The 25800-nt window shown below is 37.4% G+C and overlaps 1 long non-coding RNA gene across 5 annotated transcripts in view; it reads left to right on the top strand.

Annotated features, from left to right (window-relative positions):
* The first annotated feature begins 38 nt into the window (after positions 1 to 38).
* The window catches only part of LOC146595890 (uncharacterized), a 49158-nt gene continuing 23396 nt past the window's right edge, over positions 39 to 25800 (top strand). For 3 of the 5 annotated variants that reach the window (XR_014895831.1, XR_014895833.1, XR_014895830.1), the window contains exons 1-6: positions 2048 to 3146; positions 16405 to 16489; positions 16982 to 17035; positions 17289 to 17625; positions 23773 to 23895; positions 24648 to 24753. This is a non-coding gene — a long non-coding RNA (uncharacterized LOC146595890). Of the gene's footprint in view, positions 169 to 2047; positions 3147 to 16404; positions 16490 to 16981; positions 17036 to 17288; positions 17626 to 23772; positions 23896 to 24647; positions 24754 to 25800 lie in introns of those variants that run through there. The other 2 variants (XR_014895834.1, XR_014895832.1) reach the window with 2 other exon arrangements.

The following is a 25800-nucleotide window of genomic DNA, read 5'->3' as shown; positions in this document are numbered from 1 at the left end:
CCCCGCGCCTCTCCGCCGAGGCACCCGCCGCCCGGCACTGGCATGGGGCTTGCTGCCGGTCCAAGCACCGGCTGGCTGCCTCCTCGCGTTGCCTTTTTTATAAAAGGAGCCGCAGAGAAAATCCCAGGGAAACCTCTCCCGCAGCCTCCTCACGTCGTTCACGGCAGAGTAAGTGAACAGGGATGCTCGCGGTGTCTGGTCGCGGAGCGGGGAGGCGAAAGGCTGTGTCGCTTGGAGCCAGTGATTTTTTAAGGGTCGTGACTACGAGGTGGATCCAAAGCGGGGAGGAGCGGGGCGGGGGGGGAGGGGGTTAGTGGTGTAGGGTAGGTCATTCCACTGAGGAGTTCCCACGGTCGCTTCACCATCTCCTTATCACCGCGATAACGAAACACCCGTGGCGAGGTAAGAAATCGCGTCGGTCATCGGTTCCTGGGAACCATTACAACCGCAGGGTCGTGAAGGTGGAGAAACCTCTCCTCCCAGTTGGGCATGAAATGCGTTTCATTTATAGGACTGAAGCCTGGTGATCTGCCTGCCAAGAATTTCCCTGAACATATACCCTTATATGAAACAAAAAACAAAACAGAACTGACACAATCGGAATTACAGATGTATTAAAACCAAGTGGGAATAAGGAGCACGGGAGGGCACACACAGCCTCTTAACGTCGTTTATACTATATATATATGTTTATCTATATGTGCATGTATTTCCTCTCACAAGAAGGCCACTTTATTCCCCTTGCAAACAAAGGATATCGCTCTGATCGTGCTGTAAGCTCTGCACTGGTGAATAGTTCGCCTGTTCGCTCCTTTTATTTATTTTTTGATTTTTTTTTTTATTTTGCTAGGCAGTGTCAGGGTGGTGATTCCAAGGAAAGCAAAGATGAGATGAAATTATGTCAGTCAGAGGAGATAAGCCTTATTATCCCCCAAATAAATGAAGGGACTCAGATAGGAAATGTACCATTTCCAATCAGGATTGTAAATAATTTAAATAATTAACCTTTTTCTCTTTCTTTTTCTCTTTCTTTTTCTCTTTCTTTTTCTCTTTCTTTTTCTCTTTCTTTTTCTCTCTTTCTTTTTCTCTCTTTCTCTTTCTTTTTCTCTTTTTCTCTTTTCTCTWTCTTTTTCTCTTTTTCTCTTTCTTTTTCTCTTTTTCTCTTTCTTTTTCTCTTTTTGCATATGTGTTAATCTGACATTCATGTAGTGAATAAAACTTACTTAGGCCCCTCTCTGCCAGTTGAGAGTTGATTCTGTTTTTGCAGTTGCTTTAAATTTTATATTTTCATCATAAAAATATCACTGAATGAGAATGTAGGTGTAAAAACCAGGACACCTGACTCCAGTTGTCTATTTCTAAAAAGATTTACAAGGAATTTTTTTTTTTTTACTTTTTTTTAAAAAAACATTTCCAGTCACAGGAGAAAATGTAAAGATGTCTTGTCATCTCTCTCTCTCTCTCTCTCTCTCTCTTCCTTTGCATTCCAGCCATTCTTTTTCTCCCATAAAATGTTAATACTCTAAAAGAGCCTGATTCTGCACAGCCTGCTCAGGCTGTTTTTTTGTTGTATGCGGGAAGAAGTCCTGTCAGATGGGGTCTTCAGCGAACATCCGAGAAGCAGAGCAAAAGCCTCCCTGAGACTGTATACTGGAACAACAAATGGTTACTTCTCAGCTGTGGATTACATGTGCCTTTGAAGAAGGGATCAGAAATCATTTTTTTTTAAGGATCTGCATGAGTAGTGTATTAATCCCAGTTTCACCAGGAATTGATTAAGCCCAGCTTCCCAGTATGGCTACAGACAATGCTGATATGGTTGGGGCAGGGAGAAGTGAGATGATGAACAGAGAGGGAAATTATGAAGATATTACAGGAATACATGGCCTTCCTGGCTGCAAGTCATAAGTGCTTGAGTTTCAGTACCTCCTCTGCTTCTGCCACCATATGAAACAAATCACAGCAGCTCCCTGTTTTGGTTTCTTCATTTGTAAAATGGGAATAATTCTGCTGCTTTTCCTCCCCAGAGGACTGGAGCACTCATGTGCATAAACTGCTGCTGGATACAGTGAGTCCTGTTCTACTGTAGTGAAATAAGCTATTCAGATTCACACCTGGGCAGCTGAGAGCAGTGGCCAATCTAGGAGGTTTAATAGAGTGTATAAGACAAGTTTGTATTCATGTGTAATTCTTTTTAATCTCTAGCAAATCTGTTGAGAGATGGAGCCCTAGAGCCCAGCATGCATTTTTTCCCTACATTCCTATCTGATGACTAAACAGCAGGAATGGCATGGGCCAAATTCAGCCGTGGTGAGACTTCAATGACATCAGTCATCTTTACAGGAGCTTTTTGAATGAAGTCAATTGGGTTTTATGAGGACTGAATTTGGGCACACACGAATTAAACTGCTCAGAGAGCTGCAGCAGCAAAGGAAGATTTCTTTGTCTTCAAATTATTTCTTAGGCTGGAAGAGACAAGTTAAGCCATTGACCTGTTTTATACAGTCAAGTTTACCTTATTTAAGCTCAAGGAGCAGCTGAAGTGTGCTCAGCACCCATCAGAGCATAGAAAAGACCTCAGTTGCCTCAAAATGCTTATAGCTTTAGATGAAACTTTGCATTTGTCCATGCCGTTCTGAGTAGCACCATGCCATGAATACCCAGCAGACATGTTTACATGACACAGGGCAGCACTCTGCAGGAACATTGGCATGAAGCCTGCAAGCAGAATAGTGGCCTCAGCACAGTGTTCTGCKGTGCACAGAGCTGTTTAGCTCTACCCTTTATAAGGCGTAGTTATTCCAGAATCGGTGTCATGCTCATATCTCCCTTTAGACAGCTATCTGGGACTATATTTCAGTTATACCTGATGAAAACATGGGCTATCACCAAGGGAAATTTTCCTTCCTCCCCTTGTTACCCTTAGCGGCTGGTGCTCACTCTCCCTTGATCCCTTGTGCTGGTGCTAGTACTCCTGTTAGTGAAGCAAGGAGCTGAATTTGGGAAGTAATCTGTCTGACCTATCCGAAGGAACTGGTTTGCAGCAAGCTCAGATCTTCCTCTAGAGGAGCTTTCTCTCTGTTGACCATACAAAGAACTTAGACCTGCTTAGATCAGCTGCTGAAGCCTTAGATGACTCATATGAGGTAAGACCAATTTTTCTGCATGTGACCTTTTCAAACATATCCATTACTTGGCTTACAGTTTAAGGCCTCTTAGTATATACTGATTCTATTTTCTTTAGCATTTAATTGTCACCAATACTGCAACTTTGAATGGGACATGACCGCAGGCAAAGGGCAAATCAGGGAAAATTATTAAAGTAACAGAACTATTGATTACTTAACTATTCCAATGTGAGCAACAAAATAGCCTTGATCTTCTGTATAATACATGCCAGTAATTTGTAAATATCCAGGCTTTTGCCACATAGTTTGTATAGTGAAAGGCATCAGATTTTTCCTTTTCTGTGAGAGAACACTAAAATTTGTGTTTGCCTCTGAGCAGGATTTTGCAGAGATTTTTTTTTCTTGATTTACCAGATCCAAGTGACAATAAGGTTCCTATTTCTTTTGGTAAAGCCTTTCAGTGATGGTCACTGTCATGATATTAAGAGATTGTATCCTATTTCTCATACAGATCTGTATATATCCAAATTAAACTGATCATCTGAGAGTACTTCTCTGAGTGTATTCTTTCTCATACATTCTTTCCAACACATTTTTAATGCTTTATTCTATGGTCATTTTGGAATCAGAGTTAAGATGGAAAAGTCGAGGAGGTATTTACATGGATAATACTGGGGACTTGGTGCTTAAGTCTAAAGAACTATGTCAGAATTTGAAATATGTATATGTACACACACATTTACCTTTTCACAATTTTCCTAATTCCAGAATCACTATATAATTGAGAAATGTTATTTATCAGCATGCTTTCATTTTATCAGTCAAATCCACAGTTTGAAAAATGTGTCTGGATTTTTTGGCTGCAGTAACTTTACTGGAGTCTGATATTGCACCATGTATTCAAAAATGTTAATATTGATAATATTATTATTGACACAGCAGCTATTGAAAAAAAAAATAAAACAAAACAAGTCTAATCAGTCACAGCAATTATCCAAAGTTTGTCCACAAATCTTTACACGACTAATCAGGTAAAAGACCTGCAGGCTGTATTGATTCTACTTTCTTATTTTTCTTCTAAAGAGTGACTCAGCTTTAACAGTTAAAGAACTACATAGTTAAGCTAGAGCAGCAGAATGTGTGCTCTGGTAATATTTATCTTCCTCATTTATTTTCCAAGGGAAAAATCTCTTGTTCTGTTTTCTAATTTGTTTTCTGTCTTTCCTAGTTCTTTGKTTCAGTAACTTGCATTAAAGTTTCAATATTTCTACTTGATATACGTAGAATAATGACATCTGGGTTTATTGGCTTGTTCATCTCTTTTATAAAAATGTGACTTGTCTGAATTAAGTGGAATTATTCTAGTTTTGCAGTAGAAGTTATGAGAAGAAAGTTAGGCCTGCTGCTGTTTTTTTCCTACAAACACTAAAATCTGTATTTTTAAAACCTTCTTTTCTCTGTATTTTCCCAAGTTTTATTTTGCTGCTTTTGTCTTCTCTCCTTGTTTGCCTGTATCTCATACTATGGAAATGTGAAGGGAAACAACTGTGCCAGAGAACTCATATCTAGTTTTCCTCTTTTTCTCTTCTTCAATCCTCATTTCCCAAGCAATATTGCTTTCTTCACTGTTATCACTTCTTCCCATATTCCATTTCCTCACTATTGCTAGAGTTCTTACCCTGCGAATCTCACTTCATAATTTTTATTTCTGTGTCTTATCCAGCTCCATTTTAGTTTACCTAAATGCTGCTACAATTGCAATCTTACTGTCCCTTCACTGGGCCTGTCGACCCCATCCCAACCCGACTTTATTTGGCTTCCCTTTTGCCTTCTACATCRTGTTTAAGCTATTGTCTTCCACAGTGAATCTCACCACAAATCTTTCTTTCCCTGAGTCTCTGAATTTGTTCACCTCTTCATCCTCTTCTTTCTCTTGTTCCAAACAACCACATAATTACCAACCTTCTTTCATCAGGTCGCTTTTCTCCCTTCTGGCCCTTTGGTTTCAAATTGGGGCTGTTTAGATTGCTTGTTACAGCTAAAGGATTAATCTATTTTACAAGTTTTTCCATTCAAGGGTTGTCCAGACCCAAAATGCCTTCTTTCCAAATGTGTATGAAGACATTTCAGCTTATATATGTCTTGTAAAGTCTTCTGAGGATGTTTCTTTATCTATTTATTTCCCAGAAGTTCAGCACAGGGCTACAGAAAAATCTCAGGTAAGGTTTCAGAAAACAGAGGAGAAAAAACTCTCAATACATAAACATTAAAGGTAGGTAAGAGAATATCTCAGCTGCAGCTACTCTAGGAAGCAGATGTCTGKATGCTAGATGCTGTCTTTAGAGAGTTAATAGGTAAGGATAAGTGTGTCCGTGATCCTACTGCCCCTCCTCCCCCTGCTGCAATCGCGGTCAGACACACGCACAGAGGAAGGTCCTTGCTAAGCTCCACAGAGGCTGAGGTAGAATGCCTGCAGCACGTAACTGTGCAGGGCTGTTGGCATCTTCTTCYGCCCTGGGAAAGTCTTTTCCAAGCCCTTTCTTCATGTGAGGTTGTCCCACTATCARACTTCATGAATATCAAATGCCTGTGTTTCCTCCCAAGCTTACATATGCTGCTGAGGCCTGAGGGCACTTTAATTCAGTGCTCTAGGGCAGGTCACAGGCTTCTCTCTCCTGCTGATTTTTCTCTGTGTGAGTTGTCTCAGTTATGTATAAAGATCACCTGCAGCTGGGCTCCAGTGACTCTTCCAGTCTGATACTCAGCTGATTTGACTATGATCTGTTGATGCGGCAGGCCACACTGTCATGAAACCTTTTTTTTTTCTTTTCATATGGGATGAGTTTAATTTTAATTGAGCATGGTAACTGGACAGCTAATTACACACTCTTATTTTTGTTTCATAACTGTCTTATCTGAGCTTTATAGAAATTCCATATTGTATCCAATATGATTTTTCTCTTTTACATGGCAAATTTTGTATTCTGAGTAAAACTGTATTGGCTATGGGCTTACAGATTTTTCTTCTTAACGGTTTCTTTACATGCACGAACTTTTGTTCATGTGAATATTTTTGAAAAGCATGCAAAAAATAGCATCATCTGTGGCAGAATGAGTATTCAACGTATCATCCTTCCTGCAGACCTTCAAGAGTGTCTTATACTATTTTCCTTGGAACTGCCTATCAATTCTTGTGGTGCCTATTGTGTAYTACTTTTTGGATTCTTCCTTAAAATGTAGTTCTCTTGGAAAATTACTTACTCTAACACTTTACAAATAGCCCTGGCTTGCACCACCTATGAAGTTCATTGCTGGTTGTCTACTAAACGTTCAATTAATTGCTGGATGCTGTTGGTATGCCAAATTTAGATTGTGGGGCATAGGCTGCCATGTACAGCATTGAGCACAGTGTTGGCTGCTGATCCTAGTAACCAATAAATAATTAAGAAGCTACATATTTGATGATCCCTAAGGAAGAATGACTCAGCTAGCCTTCCACTGTTGATTTGTTCATTAGCACAGGCATAGGTCCAGGCCAAGAATTGGTTTTCCCTTATGCATTTGTTTGGTGACCAAGTGCATGTGGCTTAGGAAACAGCTAGTGTTTCTCCAGCAGTTGGGAAATGTTTACTTCCAGCTGTTTATTTCCCTCAGTGGATTAATAATCCTATTTCAAAGTGCTGCAAAAAGGAAAACTAGATTTTCAAAATGGAAAAGGAAGAGATTAGATACAGGGTTTTCATCAAACTCCCTTCTTCCTGCAGCACAAGGGAGACATTTAGATGAATGACTTGGAGTACCTTAACTTCCCAATGTGCCTAATCAAATATATGAATCATGTAAAACATAATAAAAAACAATTTTATCAGTTGGGGAAACTGGGGAAATGGAAGGGACAAACGGATGGAGTGGTTAATATCTCTGAACAGCACTATCACCTTTTCCACTGAACTGATATCAGCTGGAAATTGTGGAAACAGCACTAGCATTTTGCAAAGATTTCACTCAGTGTAAAACAGTCACCAGGGAGACCTCACTGTTTAGCGCCATTTAATCAGAGTTCTTGTGGCCATTGAGGTCTTCTGCTCTGTTCCTCTGGTGCATTATAATTTTAAGACTTTTGATCTTTTATACTGAGATCTTGTGTGAACTGTAAGGTGACTAAAGTTGGGAATTTTGTGGCTTCTAGTGTAAGCATGAGGGAGGAACAACTGTTGTATGGCTGGCTGTCATTTTACTGAGCCAGACTTCATATGATCCTTTTCTACGTGGGYGGCACATGTTGTCCTGTGCTCTTAAGGTACAGCTGGTAGGTTCCCTCAGAAGGAGATCTTGTTAAAGTAGAAGGAATTTGGTTAAAGTTGATCATGAGAGAAAAGCTGTTATTACTGCTGGCAGTCCTGTGACAGCAATGAGATGTAGGAGAAAAGATTGAAAAAAAGAGAATAAGCCTATTTGTTAGGAATGCCAATCTGCATGCAGTCTCATGGCCAAGCAACCACACAGATGCACTGGCACAAGTCTGTGCAGCAGTTTGAACACCCTGGTGTAATACTCTGACTCATCCCTACCACTACGGAGAAAATGCAAGACAAAATATCATGAGAGTAGTGGTTAAACTTAGAGATGCGATTTAATATTCAGAACTCCAAAGCTAAACTCAAAGCTTCTAAATTTACATGTAAACAGCAAACTCATGGTGTCCCAATATTTGGAGATGAAGAGTGCCAGAAAGTCTCAAATAATCTTTGCTGAGTGCAAGTTATTAGCATTTACAGCATTGGTTCTGGCACTTGAATTCAAGATTGCTAGTTGACTTTAGTAAGGCTACCCAGTTTATAAATCACTGCTTGTATTTGGTCCAAGGCTTGTAGGTCTCCTKATAGAGAAAAGTGTGACCCAAAGGTGGATTTGGCAACTCTGATATGCCTTGGGTCAAACATCTGTAAGGAAAATGTGTGTGATTTCCTTACAACTTCATCGTTTCAGTAGATGGTGTATTCAGTGGAGCACTATATCTGCTACTGAAATATCTGAATGCAAATACCAGGAACCTCTGGGAAATTTTAGTTAATAGGAAAATAATCTAAACCAAATTCATCCAGTCATGCAGCCAGGAGAAAGGAAATGAAAATAAAAGAAATTTCTGATCCAACCAAGTAGGCACAGAAATGAAACCCCTCTAGGATTTTCTTTTTAGGTTCTCCAACTTCTATTAATTTAACAAGCAAACTTCGTCTACAGCACAGTCTTTTAATGAATAATTGAATGCTGTAGATTGGCTAATATTAAAGTGGCCAAACATTCAGAATAATTCGCTGCTCTGCTGAGGGAGGTGTAGCGCAGCAGCTCCGCATTTGGCTCTAATCCTCATTCAACCATTTAGCTCTACCAGTCAGTGTAACATAATTGCTATAATGAAAATCTAACTCTAGAGAAGGAAAGATGCAGTATCACAAAAATTCAGTAGGCTTTGATTTTTAGTGTGAGTGAGATAAGTCATTTACGTTGCATTTTGACTTTCTACATTTGGGTTTTAAACTGATTAAAAATATCAGAAAGTAGACCAAGATGTGGAAAGTTTTATATCTTACTGTCATTACAATGCTGATGTATTCTTCTGTACTCTTCAGTAACACAGGCAAAAATCAAACTGGCTGCATAATTAAAAGACAGATCACAGATACTCTTTTCTGCCACATACTGTCTCCTGTTTTGAGGAAGGAAAGCTTATTTACTGTCAGTTCACATTGGTTATGGAAAATCTCAGTGGACCCCAAAAGACAGTGGTGTTTAGTATAAATGCTATTTTATATCTTGTGTGGTACATGGGGATCTTCGTGGGAGATTCCCTATTTTTCTTTCTTTCTTTTTTTCTTCTTTTCTTTTTCTTTTTTCTTTCTTTCTTTTTTTTTTTTTTTTTTTTTTTTTTTTTTTTTTTTGCTATCCAGGTATGAAAGCAGAAAATTACACAGTTAAAACCTATTGATTTAATGTCATCAACAAATGCCTTAAATTTAATCCTAAGAAAGCTGCTTTCCTGATTTAGAGCCAATAACTTATTGGAACACCGGTAACATTTTATGTAACAGATCTAAAGTCTGCAAAAAGTTCAAAGATTGAAATATCTTTGTGTGAACAGCTTGTATATTTATGGAAACAAAAAGGCATAACATAAATGAATAACAGCATATGCAGAAACTTAGCTTAAATGTATTTATATTGAAATTAGTCACTTTATATGGTGACTAGAACATTATGCAAAATACTGTAGCACCTTTTCCTTTAGACATACAAAGAACTTTTTGATAAACTCATCCTGAATTTATAAACTGGCTGTATATACTTCTGATATATTTTTTTAAAAGTTTAATTTTCTCCTTAAATCTAGTCACTTACCCTTTGTCCCTACCAGATGGTGATAGTAATAACATTGTACATTATCTTGTTGGACTTTATGAGAATGCAAGACAGATCTGCTGTGGTTATCAGAGCTCTGCAAGCTTGGAAGGGAAGGCTTATGTGTATTTAGATACAAGGAAAAAAAAGAAGAAAATATCTGCACAACAGACTGTAATGTAGCCATGGCCAAATTATACCCAACTGGGGTTTTAATAAATGATCAAATTAAGTCCTAAAATACTAGTTATCTTTGAACAAGCAGAAAAGTGTCAATTAAATGTCTTTTTTTTTTAATTTAAGTGGGAATATTAGCCCGTGAACTCAGCAACGTTGTTGAAACTAGAGCCTTTAATTTTCAACATAATTTGCATCTACCTTTGGTTTATTTTATACTGCTGCTGTTAGGAGTAAGAGTAACCAAGTCCTGTTGAGCTTACACACTGTCTTTGAAACAACTGTTGGTGACAGCAGAAATTTTTATATGTACACATACATATGAATATGCATATGCATGGCTCTTTAGTTGCATTCATGTACTTTTTTTTTGTTCGTTTGTTTTTTTGTTTTGTCTACTGGAATYCATGATAGTATCTGGCTGTTGGAAACTCCTGGTGTAGATGTCAGAGCTTACGGTTTCCTCAATTATCTAAAGAAGAGCTTTAGAATTCTTAGGATCTTGAGAAGGATTAATCTCTCACAATACTGTCAAACTACATGAAGGAAGTAGTCTGGGATTTAACTCTTCTTCATTTTCTTCTGGTGTGAAGAGATTTGCTGGAGAGGAATTTGCTGCAATATGGGAGATATCTTTCAAATAAATAGGGCAGTTTATAGGACTGAAGATTTGTTTGACCGCTTCATAGTATATGCCACCTCACAATATTTCAAATTGGGAACCTTTCCTTGTTTTCTTTTATTTTAGAAGTTTTTGCCATAGAAACAGTTTGCAGTGACAATTTGACAGTCACATATCTGCCCACTTGAGGACAGTGTTCTACATATAGTATCCTGAAGAGGTATCAACATCAGCAGTGTTTGAGATCCAGGATGAACTGGAAAACTTTATTCAATCTGGCCACTCTTTTTACTTATAACTCATGTTTCTATACCCATAGCATATCAAACTATGCATTATTCGGCCTAGAGTTTACTTCTGTGACTTACATGCATCAATTTGCAGCCAAAGTTTGGCGAGAGTCGGGAAAATAAAAATACGTTCGGAATGTTTGCTTAAAGCATAATAAAAAATTAGTCAAATTAATGAACAAATATTGGCTATTTAAAAGTATTAAGTGTTTGTACTGCATAGATGATCTCTGCTATACAAATTGTTTTAGGACAGCTAATATTTGCCTTACAAACTGTCATTGGCTAGACTGCCTACTTGGCCCTATTTCTTTTTCCTGATTAGATACTTGAGTAGTACTTCCAGTGAATATTTTTGCATTTCTGGGTTCCATGAATACTTGCATATGTGACCTTCAAATATATTGTCTCTGAATGCTTTGTGCCAGCAAACTCATGTGGCTCAAAAATATTAATTAATGAATTAGGCAAAAGGATAAATCTATTCAAAATAAATTGCACTGTTTTCTCTCAGAGTAACACACAAACAGTCATGGTGATAGACAATGCAGATACTTATAAAGAAATAAATATACATAAATAAACCAATTTTTCATTTCCTGTTTGCAAACTATATGTAGGTGGCAGCTTATTCTCTTCTCATATTCCAGCTGTGTCAGATTTAAGTTGGACTTGAACATAGTTTGCAGCTTGCCCTTATTCTTGTGAAACTGAGGTCTTGTGGAAAGGAGTCTTTTGGCAGGGAGAAGTGTAGCATTTAGAGTCAGAGTTAGCAGCAGTGGTGAAGCTTAGTTCCTCGTACTCATATACTGGCTAGCTGGTGTTTGGTTGCTCATGTCAGTAAATCAGAAGACATATGTCTTATGCTTTTTCTTTATATCCAGACACTGATCAGAAAGTGCCTTGCAAGGGTCAGATAAATATCCGTATACTCAGAAATAAAAATCATCATCCTGCTGAAGGGTACAAAGTCAAGTCTTAAATGTTTCAGAATGTTTATTTTTTTTGAGTCAACGTCCCCACTCAGGCTTTTGTTCCAAAGAACAATTCGAAAATAAGAGATAAAATGCTTTAATATTGATGGAATTTTCAATATCAGCTTTCACAGTTTTATATATACATATGTTTATGTGTTCATCTATGTTATAAGTAAATATAAATTATTCTATTTTATTTTTTATTACTGTTCTGTAGCCACAATGTCTATGTAGGCTGGTAAGAGTATGAATTACACATTGCACACGTAATTGCCTCAATCTCTTCTCTAAAACTGCAGATGATATGAAATAGTGAGGATCAAGGGCACCAGATTTGTCACCATCATTCTTTTAATTTTGAAATTCTGATTATATCTGAAGAAAGATATTATCATCAGGATGAGCATGATCATCAGGATGAGTAATAATAACRAAAACTAGAAGTCCTCTTTGTCTCACATGATGATTTATCACTGTTTCTTACAACTTCTTCTGATGTATCTAGTGCTATTCACAGCTGAGGGAGGTTACTGGCCAACAGATTCATCAGTTGACCTGACTTGCTATGCAAATTGTTTCTAGAAATGGGCCTGACAAAAACAAATAAAATGGATTATTAATGAGAATTAAAAGGACATCTGGCRTCTAAAGGAATGTATAAATCTGTAAGCCAACAGAATGACTTCTAAAGCAAATACGACAAAACAGAGTCTGATCCTGTAGACGTCTGTTGAATGGAGGGATTACTAACCAAAAGAGTTCCATTGGCCTCAGTTGTTCCTCCCTTATGGATAAAATGACTTGTGGTAGTGGGCACAGTGTTACAGGGCTAGCTTCTCATTTTGCTGTGTATTGTCAAAACAAAGTCCACACRTGTAGAGACTGCAATACTGATCTTAAAGTGAACAGGAGTAGGCATTTGCAGTTCATCTGTCAGTAACAGACAAAAAAACATTTTCTTGACTTAGAAGATACTTATATTTAAAATATTTTTAGCTATAATAGTAATCCCCAACTATTTTTTTTWAAAAAAACAAACTAATTGGAAAGAACTGTTTATCACAGCCCAGCATTCCCAGAAGGGGAATCAATTTATATAAACATGCTAGAATTGACCTATTTATGAAATGTTATGGAGAACTGAGAAGAGAACCACAACAGATCTTTATCTTATATTCACTGTTTCCCAAGATCAACGGTAGGGTGAGGGCTGAGGCTAGTTATCGCATATGTTTTAGACGTGAATGTTAAGGTCATTTAAAATCCATTGCCAAAGCAACTGTGACTGCCAGCAAAATGTAAACTAATGTTCCATGGCCCTCATTATATGCTTAATATGAATATGCTTCCATTTCCACATAAATCACTATAAATGCAGCAATCAGTTGCTCCTGTAAGTCACTAAATATAAATGCAGATGAAAGGCTGCAAATGCTGACTAACCATCATAGGTTGTTGATGCAGCTCCTAGGGGGAAAAAAAAAGAAACCAGAAAGCTATATTTGTATTTAATATATAGAAATTCATTATTAAAAAAAGCAACATAGGCATATAAGTGGATTTCTTTTTCATKTTGTTTCAATCTAGAATATGAATATGCAGGTTTGAAAATAACTGAAAACATCATATATGCTCTTCAAATTCTATTTCATCTATCAAGCACCTCTAGATGCTTTCAGATAACTTTCTACAGGCCTTATTTATATTAAACCATGAGGAAAATCTGGGCATTTTGAGATCAATAATTGCCATAGGGATCAGCAGAGCAGCAACTTCACCCAGCCTTACTTRTATCAGGCAAAGATTCTCTTGTACAAGGACTGAAATATCTGGCTTTTTATTAGGTTAGAAACAGCTAATTATGCCTGGCTGTGTGCACATAAGAAAGACTGGGAAAGTGCAAAACACCTTCTTTTGTGACTTTTGCGTAACAGATAGGCAAAGCTCATTTGCATTACTTATTCAGGACAAGAGGCAATGGGCAAAAATTGAAGCACAGGAAGAGACTAATTAATAAATCAATGAAACATATACAGAAACAAATATAAACAAAAATTTTCCTGATGGATTTGGTTTAGCTCTGGGTTTGTAGGGGGAGGTTTCTGGAAGTTGAAATTCTCTGTAATAAATGGACAAACTAACAAAAAATTAAAGAAAATCTGTGCAATTTTACAAGGTTCTTGGAAAGGTAAAAACACATTTCAATTGAATTTGCACCACAGCTGAGTTCAGCCCAGGGACTTTAGAGATTTTAGATTTTCTGCTTAGTGAATTGAGATCCCAGGTCTACACAAGACACTTTTGTTGTTAAAATACTGTTCATCTGAGAGATGATTTTGAAATTTTATTTCCAGCTCAGCATAAGTCTAGATCATATGTGTATGGACYGTAACTGTATCAACAAAATTAGAAGAAACTATTTGCTTTTGCTCCCATAAGTTACTAGATGATTAATCTTTTCTAACCTAGGCCTAAAATATGTCATCTCATTTATTGGCTGCATAACTTAGAGAACAGTCCTCCTGTGCCACATACCTTGTTCACAGGCCTGCCCTTAGACTGTAAACTGTTAAATTAAGACAGAACCTAAGACTCCCCCCTCCATGCAAAGAAAYGATGAGAGCCATGACCTCAGTGCCTCGGTGTAAAATGTTCTGAACATGTAGTGAGGGATATTAATTTACAACAGTTAAGTATCTTACTATCATTGAAMGTGTTCAATACATACCAAAAAGGATGAGACAATGGGCCATCATTTCTCCCCTTCCCTCTCTCAACATGAGTCAGTATGATGTACTACAGTGAAAGAAACTAAATACAGATGAAAAGGTCTTTAAATGTTGTGAAGTGAGRAAAGAGTGAAAAAGGAATGACTGCTCACTGTCTATTCTACATATGCTCGTTCTGTTCTTATACATCCTCTGCGCATCTGCCTGTTGGCTTCTACTGGGGTCAGTACACTGAACTAGATGGATGCTTGGTTGACTGAGTACAGCAGTTGTTCTCATGTAGAAAGCACCACTAATCAAAATGTTGGATGATAGTGTTTTGATCCTATACTTTTAGGGACCTAAGATAAGAATTCTTGGCCAACACTTTGCAGCTCTTTAATGAAAAATGACRGTGACATTTTCTCCAATATGCAGTTAGGCAGATTTTCTAGACCACATTGTAAGGGGGAAGATTAGATCATCCCTTTTCCTTCTCCAAATATTAACACATTAAGGGTTCACAGAGTCATACAGATTTGAGAGATTTCAAGAAATCACCTTCTTGCCTATCAGGGATGTAATTCTATCATTTCGGACAGATGTCAGTCTAACCTGCTGTAGAGACCTCTACTGATGGAAAGTCTACAACTTYCCCAGATATTCTACTTCTTTTTGAATGTGTTATCCTAAGACCCAAGATGACTCTTGTATGCTTCAGTTTCGTTATCTCTTAGTCTGTTCAACCTGGACAGGAAGCATAAGTCCATTTTTTCTTTGCAGCAGGCTTTTGTATTTTAATGTGTTATTATGTTATTCTTTCTTTCCTTTTTTTTTTTTTTTTTTTTTGGGGGGGTAGATGAAGCCCTAGTTTATATTTGGAGTCATATCTTTCTCAAGCTACTCCATTTCATCTTTAGTAAAAGAAATCATATGTCATATAAGCAATGGAAAAAAGAATGCATTAAAAGAATAAGTCTTTCGTCCGTGCAGACCACTGCACTGAACTGGAGTCCAGGGCTCTGTGCAACAGCTGATCAGAAGCTGGTAAAAGAGCAGCCTGGTAGGAATATTGTTTGCTATTCAACATTTTAGTCAATTAGTTCATCAAACATTAGGTAAATGTCATAGTTACTTGAAAGCCACTGATAAAATAACTAGAGCTGATCTGTCACTAAGTTAATTTTGCACCAAAATAGAGAAAAAAAGTAAAACAATATTTTTAAGTGGAATCTTCAGAAATAGTTCTTATTAAATATTACAGCTTTTTTTTTTTTCTTTTTCTTTTTTTTTTTTTTTTCTGTAGAGATAGGAACAACTCCCTGGAGAATCTGTGTATCTCTATACACAGTCAGACCTGATCAGCTAAGTGGAGAATTTATATTATAGTATAGGATTTTTTCTTAGTCATTTTTCTTTGAAGTATACAACTTAATATAATTGCAAATACTTACATCTTTTCAATACTGTGATAAACTTGATCTGTGAAAGTGACTTTCATGCTCTTAAAATAATTCATAAAGTTAAAGACCTCTCTAACTTGCTTCACTGGATGTCTGTTTACTCTTAGGAATACTGAAGAGTTAAAACAGTATGACTCTGTCCCTTGTCCCTGATTATTAATTCAGCAGAAGAGTCGTAAAAAAAAAATCAAAGAAATGAAAATAAGTGGCATGACACAGTAGACCCCATTCTAGCAATGTTGCAGCTCATGCTGGAAATGGAATCTCCAGTTTCATTTGTTTTGATGTACTGTATAAATATTTAAAGAATGCATGCTGCAATTTTATCCAGTCTTTGCTGAATTTGAGAGTGTCATGTCTTGGTAGGGGTTTTAATGCGGATACTAATTAGTGTTAGAATTGCTGGTTCAGCAGACCATTGAGGGATGTGCATAAGTCCACTTCTGCTCAGAAAAGTACTTCAGAACAAGTTTGACTTGAAGTAAAGGTCCAAGCCTCATCAAAAGGCCATGGAAGTCAGTGAGTCTTATAAATATGCTTTGAAGTTTTGTGCATCTACGATGAACCTCATTCAATATTAGTGATGGAACCAATCTTACTGACATTCAGTCTTACTAACATGAACTTTTATGTGTTTCAGGACATTTTGATATTGAATGGACATGTGCATAACTGATGAAGTCAGTAGTAAGAGTGACTAATTTTAAGTAGTCATGTAACTTAAGGTAAATAAAGTGTCATTAAATAATATTTTGTGATCTTTTTACATAGCACATGAATATATATATATGAATATCTCATAATTTACTGGGCAAGAAACCACATCCTTATGAGATTAGAAAGCCAKGACACTCCATCTCACCAATTAACAGTGATGTAAGACCTTGATCTCAGRAGCTGAATATTAAGATACTAATGTGACAGCTGTCATTCTGCCTGACACACTTGGGATTAAATTGAGGACCTCTAGAACTAAAAATATGAAGTGAAGAGCCAAGGCTTTCTAGTATCTGTTAATTATAGACTCATATTCTTCAATAAAATTTGTACTGTGGAGACATGTAGTTTATCTGGGAGAATGAAAAACGGTGACCTAAAAACATCAGACTCCCAGGAAAATTCTTCTTAATTGTGATGTGAAAGCTTGGTGGAAAAAACAGGATACACTTCATTATTTGATTGCCAATTCAACACAGTTTCTGATTTTGTGTTCCTAGAGAKCCTGTATAGCTTTGGAGAAGAATTCCCTCCGTATTATCAGAAGRATCAGGGTAAGCAGATGCTTTTAAATCTCCATGTCTCCATCCATGCAAAGTGATCAGCCTCATGCTTGGTTTCACAAGGAATGTCACTGAAGACAACTGAAACACATAAAAAACCAAACCTCCAAACTGATGCCTGAGATCCCAACTAGTACCTGGAGAACCTGTCTAGAATTAAAATGATAGTAATCTCATTGCTGTGCTGGAACCCTTAACCAAGTGTGTGTCATTGCCGGCTATTTTACTTATCTTTAACCTATAGGTGGCTGTCTTGCAGTTCTCAGTGACTTCACATGGGATACACAGATCAGACAACCCAAAAGAGCTCTACTTAGATAAAATGGGAGATGCTGCTCTGGTGTCAGTATTTAATTACTATGGCTACTTCTGTACTATTAAAGAAAACTGATGAGGGCTGAATCTCTGGCCAGAAGCTAAGTGCCAGCACATAACTCCCATGCCTGTGGCCAACCTGCCTTGTCCTGCAGAAGACGGTGTCTATCTCTGGGCTGCCTGCTGGGAGTGTGCATGCTGTTTCCAAGTCTTTTTGTGGTATTGCCTGGAGGAACACAACACCTCACCATCCAAGCCTGTGYCAGGTAATGTCCTAGCAATTTAAGGGCAGAGACAATAATAAGACAGTGCTTGCTTCTGCACTATGACCCTTTTTTTCAGAAATGTGGATGAAGTGCATGAACTAGTCCATATAGTGGCAGTGATAYCAATAAAGGAAGTGGAAGGGAATGTATGTGATTGTCTCCAGCTGACTACCAAACYAATTGTCTCGCAGAATACAGTCCAAAGTTTAGTCGAGAAAGACTTGGTTATTTCTGATGGACTTCATCCTGCTTTGTTCTTCAAATGCTTCACAGACTGATACTTTCACATCTTTAGSTTCTAAATGTAACAGAAAGTGTTGGTTTTCCATATAATATGGTATTTTTTCTTTTAAAGAGTAGAATAGGAAGCAGAGAAAAATGTTAAATGTTGCTGAGGTAGGTGCTAAGAGGTAGGTTCCCTTGATGACGGCACATGGGAGTCTGTGGTTTAGCGATGAGAGGAAATAAGGGGCTATAATAAAAGATTCAGGCTGATCCTGGAGTCTGAGGAGGATGGCAGGCATTAACTGGGTTGAGCCACAGAAAAAGACTTCAGAAAAAATATAATTTTTTTGAGCAAATGAAATTGCATTGCAGCATTTTTTTTTATRAAATTGTATTTTGTTTCTGACTGCTTAGTTTCCACTGAAAAATGAGATGAAAAACTGTTTGTTTTCCTTAGCATTTTCCAAAGGGAATCCTTCCCTCAAAATATTGTCTATTCATTTCAAGGAGAACACGTGTTATATGATCTCCTTCCTGGAAAAAAAAGTCCTGTCTTTAAGCATACCAGTAAAAAAGATCAACCCCTCTCTCCTCCTCCCTCCCCCCCCCCCCCCAAAAAAAAACCCTCTTCAAACAACCAAACAAAAAAAATGGAGTATGGATGTGTGGATRCATTTCAATTTATTAAAATACTTATGACCCTAAGACTGAACTTGAGTTGCCATTCTGACTTCTAAGCAAAGTTGCCTTGTCTTTTCTCTGAATGATAGATCTGTTCTTTCTCGAGCTGACAAAAATATGCTGTTTTGTGCTCTGTGCTTGAAAATCTTTAAGACTAGGGAATAAATTATRGAGAGACTCCTCATTTGCCTTCATGAGACTTAGGTAATTCATAGTGCTATGCAAATAGCTCTTGATATTTGGCACATGGTCAATATTTAACTCTAACACTCTTCTGCCTTTGTTATGTCTGAGCTATAATTTACTTTCTTTGAGGAGTCTTCTGTTTTCAAAGACAGACCTCCATTTTGTTTCTGGTGCAATAAAGAATTGCAATGAACTCATACAATGTTCTGTCCTATAGTCCTCACTTCTGAACTTCCTTCCTTATTTTGGAATTTTTTTGCTAGTTTCCCATGTATCAGAATCCTGATAAGAACACCAGGGTTAATCAGCAAATAGCTCAAAGTGGTGAAGAGGTAAAGAAACTTCCTGATTAGCAAGAAAAATAAGGATTAAATGGCCAATATTATGACAGATCTGAAATATACTCCCAGTTAAAAAAGAATAGTTGGAAATATGTATACAAAGGAATAACAGACCTGTAATTACATTTGCCCTAAACCATTGTTTATAAACCTATTAACAGAAGGTAGTTTATGAATCTGCTCTGCGATTCTTCTGCTTGAAAGACAGCGTATAAATATGAGATCATTCCCATCCAACATATTATGTACTGTATGTTGGATGATCTGAGAAATTAAAAACATTAATACAACAGACAATAGAGTGTGCTATTAAACAGAACATTAGCAAACAAWTGTGTTAATCAGAAAATCAACAAATTAAGCCCAATGTGAAGTGGAATTTGAAGTAGAAAACAAACTGTTTGTAGATGACCTAGGTTTGCTACTCTAAAAGTAAAACCTTAAAGTAAAGCAAATGCAGATTAATTTCTTTCCTTGTACCCARATCAATTAATTTTTGCTTTCCACAGCATTCAGGGAGGAACCTAAGATTAGTTTTTGGAGTGTTACATGAATGAGTAAAACTAATACGATTTCTCTATCCACTAAGTGCGTTTTTATATGTGAGGATAAATTACTTTTGTGTCACTTTCAAATCTTAAATGGTCTCTGTCAAGAGAATAAAATATCCATTAAGAAGGTATTTTTAATGCTTATCAGAGATGTTTCTGTGCCAAAAACACACAATTCTGTGAAGTACAGTGGTGTGCTGGTACTCCTTTGATCTCAGTATCCTTCATCCTGGTCTGCTGCCAAGGATCATTCACTCTCTACACACATCAGTTGAGACAAGAAAAAATGAATGAAACTGGACTCGAGCTGAATTCACATTTCACTTCCCTTATTCCTCTGTCTGTCTGACTCTGGTCGCTTCAATGAAGTTATTCCTGATTTACTCTGATATAGGTGACACCACCTGCAGCTATGTCTTCAACTCAGACAAATGGCATCTTCCTTGCTTAGTAAAATAAGAGATAAAGAGAGATAAAATACAAGATGAAGTATTGTAATTTTAGATTGTATCTGACTATGTTATGATGACTTTTCTGAAGAAAGAGCCCTGACTGTGAATTAAAATGAGGTCTTTTTCAGTCAAGATTGCTTTGAATCACTGCATTCATTTAATAATGGCAGAATGCTGTCTTRATGCATTGCAAACGTTTCATGCCTGAAACACCTATGACATGGCTCACAGTTGTAATCATTGCAGACCCAGGTATAGTGCTGAATGCCAGCAATTCTTTCATTAATATTTTAAAGGACACACGTATTTTTGCTTACGTATCTATGTGCATCAGTCTTTTGTATAGAAACAGGCCTTGTGGCACACAGTGCTCACACACCTGGCTCCTATTCTTGTTCGCAAAGAGTCGGAGCATCACCTTTTCTTTCAGTAACAGAAGTTACATAGGGTTACATTAAGGTGATARTACTATAGCTGCAGTTATGCCAGAGAAATGAGCAGTTTGCTTGTCTAAGTTATCCACTGCAGATGGCAGAAGACCGATTACCTGCATCTGGGAAAGCCTTACGTGTTGGATTTTTTTTCCTTTTCCCTCAGAAAGAATTCTAAAATTCCCCAGTCTGAGTTTCTCTCATGATCATTTTTATCCTCACGCAAGATGAATAAATTATGAATACCTTTTCATTTACGTATTAATAGCTGATGAACAAAAGCATTTCTCATACAATACAACGTAGGAAAGTAACATAAGACAAATGTTTGGCTTCTGTGAAAAGTGGGTCTGGTTTTCCAGAGTCTTGCACCTCGGGCACTGAGGTGATTATGCATGTTTGAAGCAAGTGTACCACCACAACAATAGGTGCTGGATGAGGGAGAGGCCTTACAGCACCCTCTTATACTACCTGGTATGTTAAAATGGCCTTAAAGAAAATGTGATTTCATGCCCCTTTATATTGCCAGGCAGTAAATAAGAGTGCAGTCCCTAAATTTTGAGCTTATGTTGCACAGATAAAAGTGATTACACCAAGGCTATATGATCCGAGGCAGCACATGCCAATATTTGGGCATGAGAGTCTTGACATTTGCATGAACATCTCCTGTGGGTGCAGTCTGAAAGTAGCAGAAAAATTTCCACTTTCCATRTCCACAAGCCAGAACTTGCCAACATACAGATGCTCAAGAGAGCCAATGTGAATTAGCAGTTGAAGTAGATTAGGTAAAGAAAACTAAAAAGCTTCAGGAATCCTCCAGTTCAAATGGAAAGAGACCTCAATTATATTTATCTTGCTTTGATYCTCAAAAGTATATATGCTGCAAAAGTTTCAGATTGTGCACATATTTAGACCTTTGTAAATGTGAAGTAAGATGTAGTAATTTAAACCTCTCTTATGGAGAAATAAATTAATGCATTTTATGCCACATTCACTGTAAAGAATATACAGTCATTGCCACGTCTCAGCTGATGGGTGGAAACTTCTTTTGGTATGGTACACTGTATGTCTGGGCCATGAAAATCCCTTTCACTCTCAGTGACCTGCATTCTTAATGATAATTTTAAATTCTGGTGAAAAGGAGCAAGTGAAAACAAAATGAAGAAAAAAAAATCCAGTTGAATGAAAACTGACCAAGTGAAAACTGATTCCTTCTTATATGCTATTCCATGGCATGTCTAAGCAAAACAGAGGGAAACAAAACCTCTTTGAAGCTCTTTATGTGTCCAGTGTTTGCTGAAGTGTGGTGCTTTGCACCTGTGTTTCTGAAATAAGATGTATTTTGAAGGGAGGTACAGTTGATTTTGGAAGGCGAGCTGGCTCACTTTGTTGTGTGAGAGTCAAGTGCAATGGCAGCCTACCACAGATGCCTGCCACATGTTGCAGCATATTTTAATACTCAGTAGCAAACATTCTTATTATATGAGAGCAAGAAGAATAAGGTTCATTTCATGAAAGGAGGTGAATTAAACCTCATTGAGATGTGTGTCATATGGAATGCATAATGRGTGATGGTCCAGATGTATCCAGAAAATAAATGTACTTTGTGTGCAGTTGAGATAGGGAAGCTCATGGTAAATTCTGACCTTTGCCTATGAGGCTTTGGCTCTGGACAAGGATTCTTGTCATGCGTTTCTCCCAATATGTTAGTATTTAACCCATACGTATTACCATATATGGGTATCTACTTAAGCAGTTTTGTGTTTACCATGTGCGTATTTTTTCCTTTTCATTCTAGCAGAACTGCTTAGTTAATAATTCAGTGGATCTAAAGATTGTTGAGTTTGCATTTATACAAAGAGCAAATATACACTTGTACTTCAGAATAAATAGAACATATGGAAGAGGGAAAAAATCAAGCAAATGGCAATTCTCAGTGAGAGAACATTGCAGTCAAATTCTGCCCTCAAAGATGTACTTAGCTACCAATGCCTTTACAAAGGAAGTCATGTGGGTAACTGCAACAGCTGGATTTTTCTCCAGTAGGTGATATAGGTCCATTTTGGATTGGCCATTCTAGATAGAAACTGCTATCCAGGACAAATGACCTAATTAAATGTCATCTGCTTGTTCAGTTCTGACTTTTTTCTGGAATCCATGACCAATTTTACTTTCATAACGGTGGTAACATGAGTTAGTCCCTCTAACAGGTCCCTCTTCTAAGACAGGGCTTCAATGCTTAATAAGTCTTATTTAATTCAGACAGCAGAGGTCAGGAAATAAAACAGACTTTTACCAGAATGTAAATGTGTCAAATCAGACTGTTTATTTAAGTATCTAAACATAGATTTTTTTGCTTAATGTTTGTATTTTGCGTTAGATATGCATGAGTAACATCTGAAATTTTACATTCTTGGMCTGAACAAATGAGCAGAGAGTTTCTTTAAGGGGGAAAAAAATCCCAAAAAATCAAAAAACCGCAGAGCCTTCATTAGGTATTGTGCTAACCAACATTCCTATGTTTTATATTCAGACCAACATATTAACATGAAACAATCATTCCAGATGGAAGAAAATATATCTTCTAGGGTCAAAAAGGGGGTACATAAAATTTTGGCAAATTAGGAGGAGAAATCTACAGGGGCAAAAAAGCTCATTAATATGTGTGCTTTAATCCCCTGTGGATCATTGTGGTTTGGACCTGCAGAAACTGAAATGAGAAAATGCTACCAAAAGCTGACTAGTTTTAGTGCTGAATAGCCAATATCCACAATGTTCCTCAGGCTTCCAAAGCCTTGAATGTATATATGTTTTACTGAACAGCTGACGGAGTAGACGCCTACTCTAAATTAACATGTCTCAAATTATGGTGTGAACTTCAACAGAAAACATGYAGCTAGCCAAAAGCCATCATAATTTAGAAGCAGAACACTTTATTTGCATCATATTTTAAGATCTATTTTTGTTGAAGAATAGAAAAAATAACAACCATAGAATATTTTAGTTTTGTCTTGGGGATAAAATTTCAAGAAACTCTGGTTTGTACCATGCTTTAGCTAATCTACCTAAATACAGCATCTATAATTCCTTTATGTGGTATTTAGTATTTTGACAAAAAGATTTTACTAGTTTTCTGTCATAGACTATTACTAGAATGTGCTAGTACATGCTCTAAATTTGAATTCTAAAAGTAGAATTGAAAGCTTCTTAGTATTACATATTTAACTAGATAATATCAGTGATCAAGTCTCAGCTTCTTTTACTGGCCTTCCCACAATAGRTTTCATTGTTTACAGCTTCAGATTTTTCCAGGAGCATAAAATCCAGGAAGGACAAGGAGCAGTTTTTTAACCATGTTCAGCTACAGCACCTGGCTGATAGCGCATTCTGCTGGGATCCATGGGTGAGAAGTCATACTCATTTTGCAGGAGTTCTGATGACCCAAAAGCAAGAGTTGAGATCTCAGCATAAAGCAGCAAAGTTAAGCACATGACAGTGATACTGTACAAATTCATTAGCTGATTGTCCCTTACCAAAGTGAAAGTCCCTGGCCAAGAGCTGCAAGAATTTCAAGTGTAGTGTGAAAGGCAACCCTTCCATTTCATACCTTCTAAAGCAGCATGTGATTTATAGCTAGCCCAGGACAGTCCTCTTACATCCAAAYATCTTACTGGAGGAAGCACTTACACACACAAACTAGTTTCTATTTTTCTTCATTTCCTTCTGGATCTCTCTTACCTCCATACCTCCATTTTTGTGCATATTACTCGTATAATACATATAACTGTTGATTGCTTCAAGACACTGGACCAACAGAAGCTCAGCAAAGAGTAAGGCAATTCTTTCAGCCAGAAACCTGAAACATTTCTGAAATATTTCCTAAACATTAACAGGAACCAGGAGGTATTTTGATAGACTTATAAATTTAAACTCATTTATAACAAATACTAAACTTATTGGTTTATTATGCCAACAGGAATTACATATTGTATTATAAAATCAAAGGCCAACATAGTTCAGATATCTTCAGCCATAATTAAGACTTCCATGTATTTTACAAGATTCTAGAGAGAGAAACACTATAAAATCTATAGGCCTCATTCATTAAAAAAGCTGCTTATGTAATCAATTCACATTTTTCAATGTGTTTTATAGGCATCCTGGAATATCTACATTCAATACATATTGGATAACTTCAGCTATATTTATTGCATTTATGACTGTGGATCTACAGATACTGATGAGATATGGCAGCTAAAAGGTAAGTCTCCTTTTATATTTGTTATTATTTATTATATATTACAGTAGCACCAAATTGAACACACATGTTTAATGTCACTCATACAATCAATCCCACTGCTGTCAGCAAGGTCATTCCTAGATTTGTAATTGAGAGCTTGTATGATTGATGCTCTGGTCTATGTACAACAGTGGGATCTTTTCAGAGGATGGGTGCTAAATAAACCAGAGTGCTAAATGAACCAGGGTTTTCTCAAACTAGGTTTGTTTGAAGAGCACAGGAGCAGCTCCTGGTTTCTGACTTCTATATCCTGACTTCCGCATAGTAGGACTCCAGTTCCACACCCCTTGCCTTGATGACCTTTCTCCCAAACTCTTTTAAGCCTTTAGCCTGCATCCTACATGTATTCCTTCATTTAACTCCATGCATCTGGCATGACACACTACCCCAGGATCCTAACACCCTTCTGGTATACAGGCTTGTGACACTGTCCCCTTCCCATACAGCTTACCTTATGGAACCACACATCTGTGCCAGTGTTGGTCCAGGAGCAGTAGTCCTGCTCACAGAGTGCAAAATGGGGCGTTAATGCCAACTGGCAGCTTCAGGGGCAGCTCCAATGTTATTTGTATGTAATGAATGGGAAGTCATAGCTCTTTGCTCTGCAGAGGTGCAGTTTCTCACAGGATCACTGAAGCACTTATTGCACTGTCCTTATAAAATATTGCACATAGGCAGACTTGGGTGCTAGTACAGTTTAAAGGCCCATATATTTTGATTTGGGAACCTCTGGTATGAACAGTTTAGTTATAGAATCACAGAATAATAGAATCAGTAAGGTTGGAAGGGACCTCTGGAGATCATCTAGTCCAACCTCCCCTCTCAGCAGGRTCACCTAGAGCATGGGAGACAGGGTTGCATCCAGGCAGACCTTGAAGATCTCTGGAGAAGAAGACTCCACAACATCTCTGGGCAACCTGTGCCCAGTGCTCCGTCACTCTCACAGGGAAGAAATTCCCCTTCACGGTCAGGTGGAACTTCCTGGGGTTCAACTTCTGCCCATTGCCT

Source organism: Rhea americana, unplaced genomic scaffold (assembly GCF_003343005.1).
Source record: "Rhea americana isolate MKP2758 unplaced genomic scaffold, rheAme1 scaffold_211, whole genome shotgun sequence".
In the NCBI taxonomy this organism is placed as follows: Eukaryota; Metazoa; Chordata; class Aves; order Rheiformes; family Rheidae; genus Rhea; species Rhea americana.
Note: the sequence above shows the minus strand (reverse complement) of the source record. Positions and strands in the feature narration are given on the sequence as shown.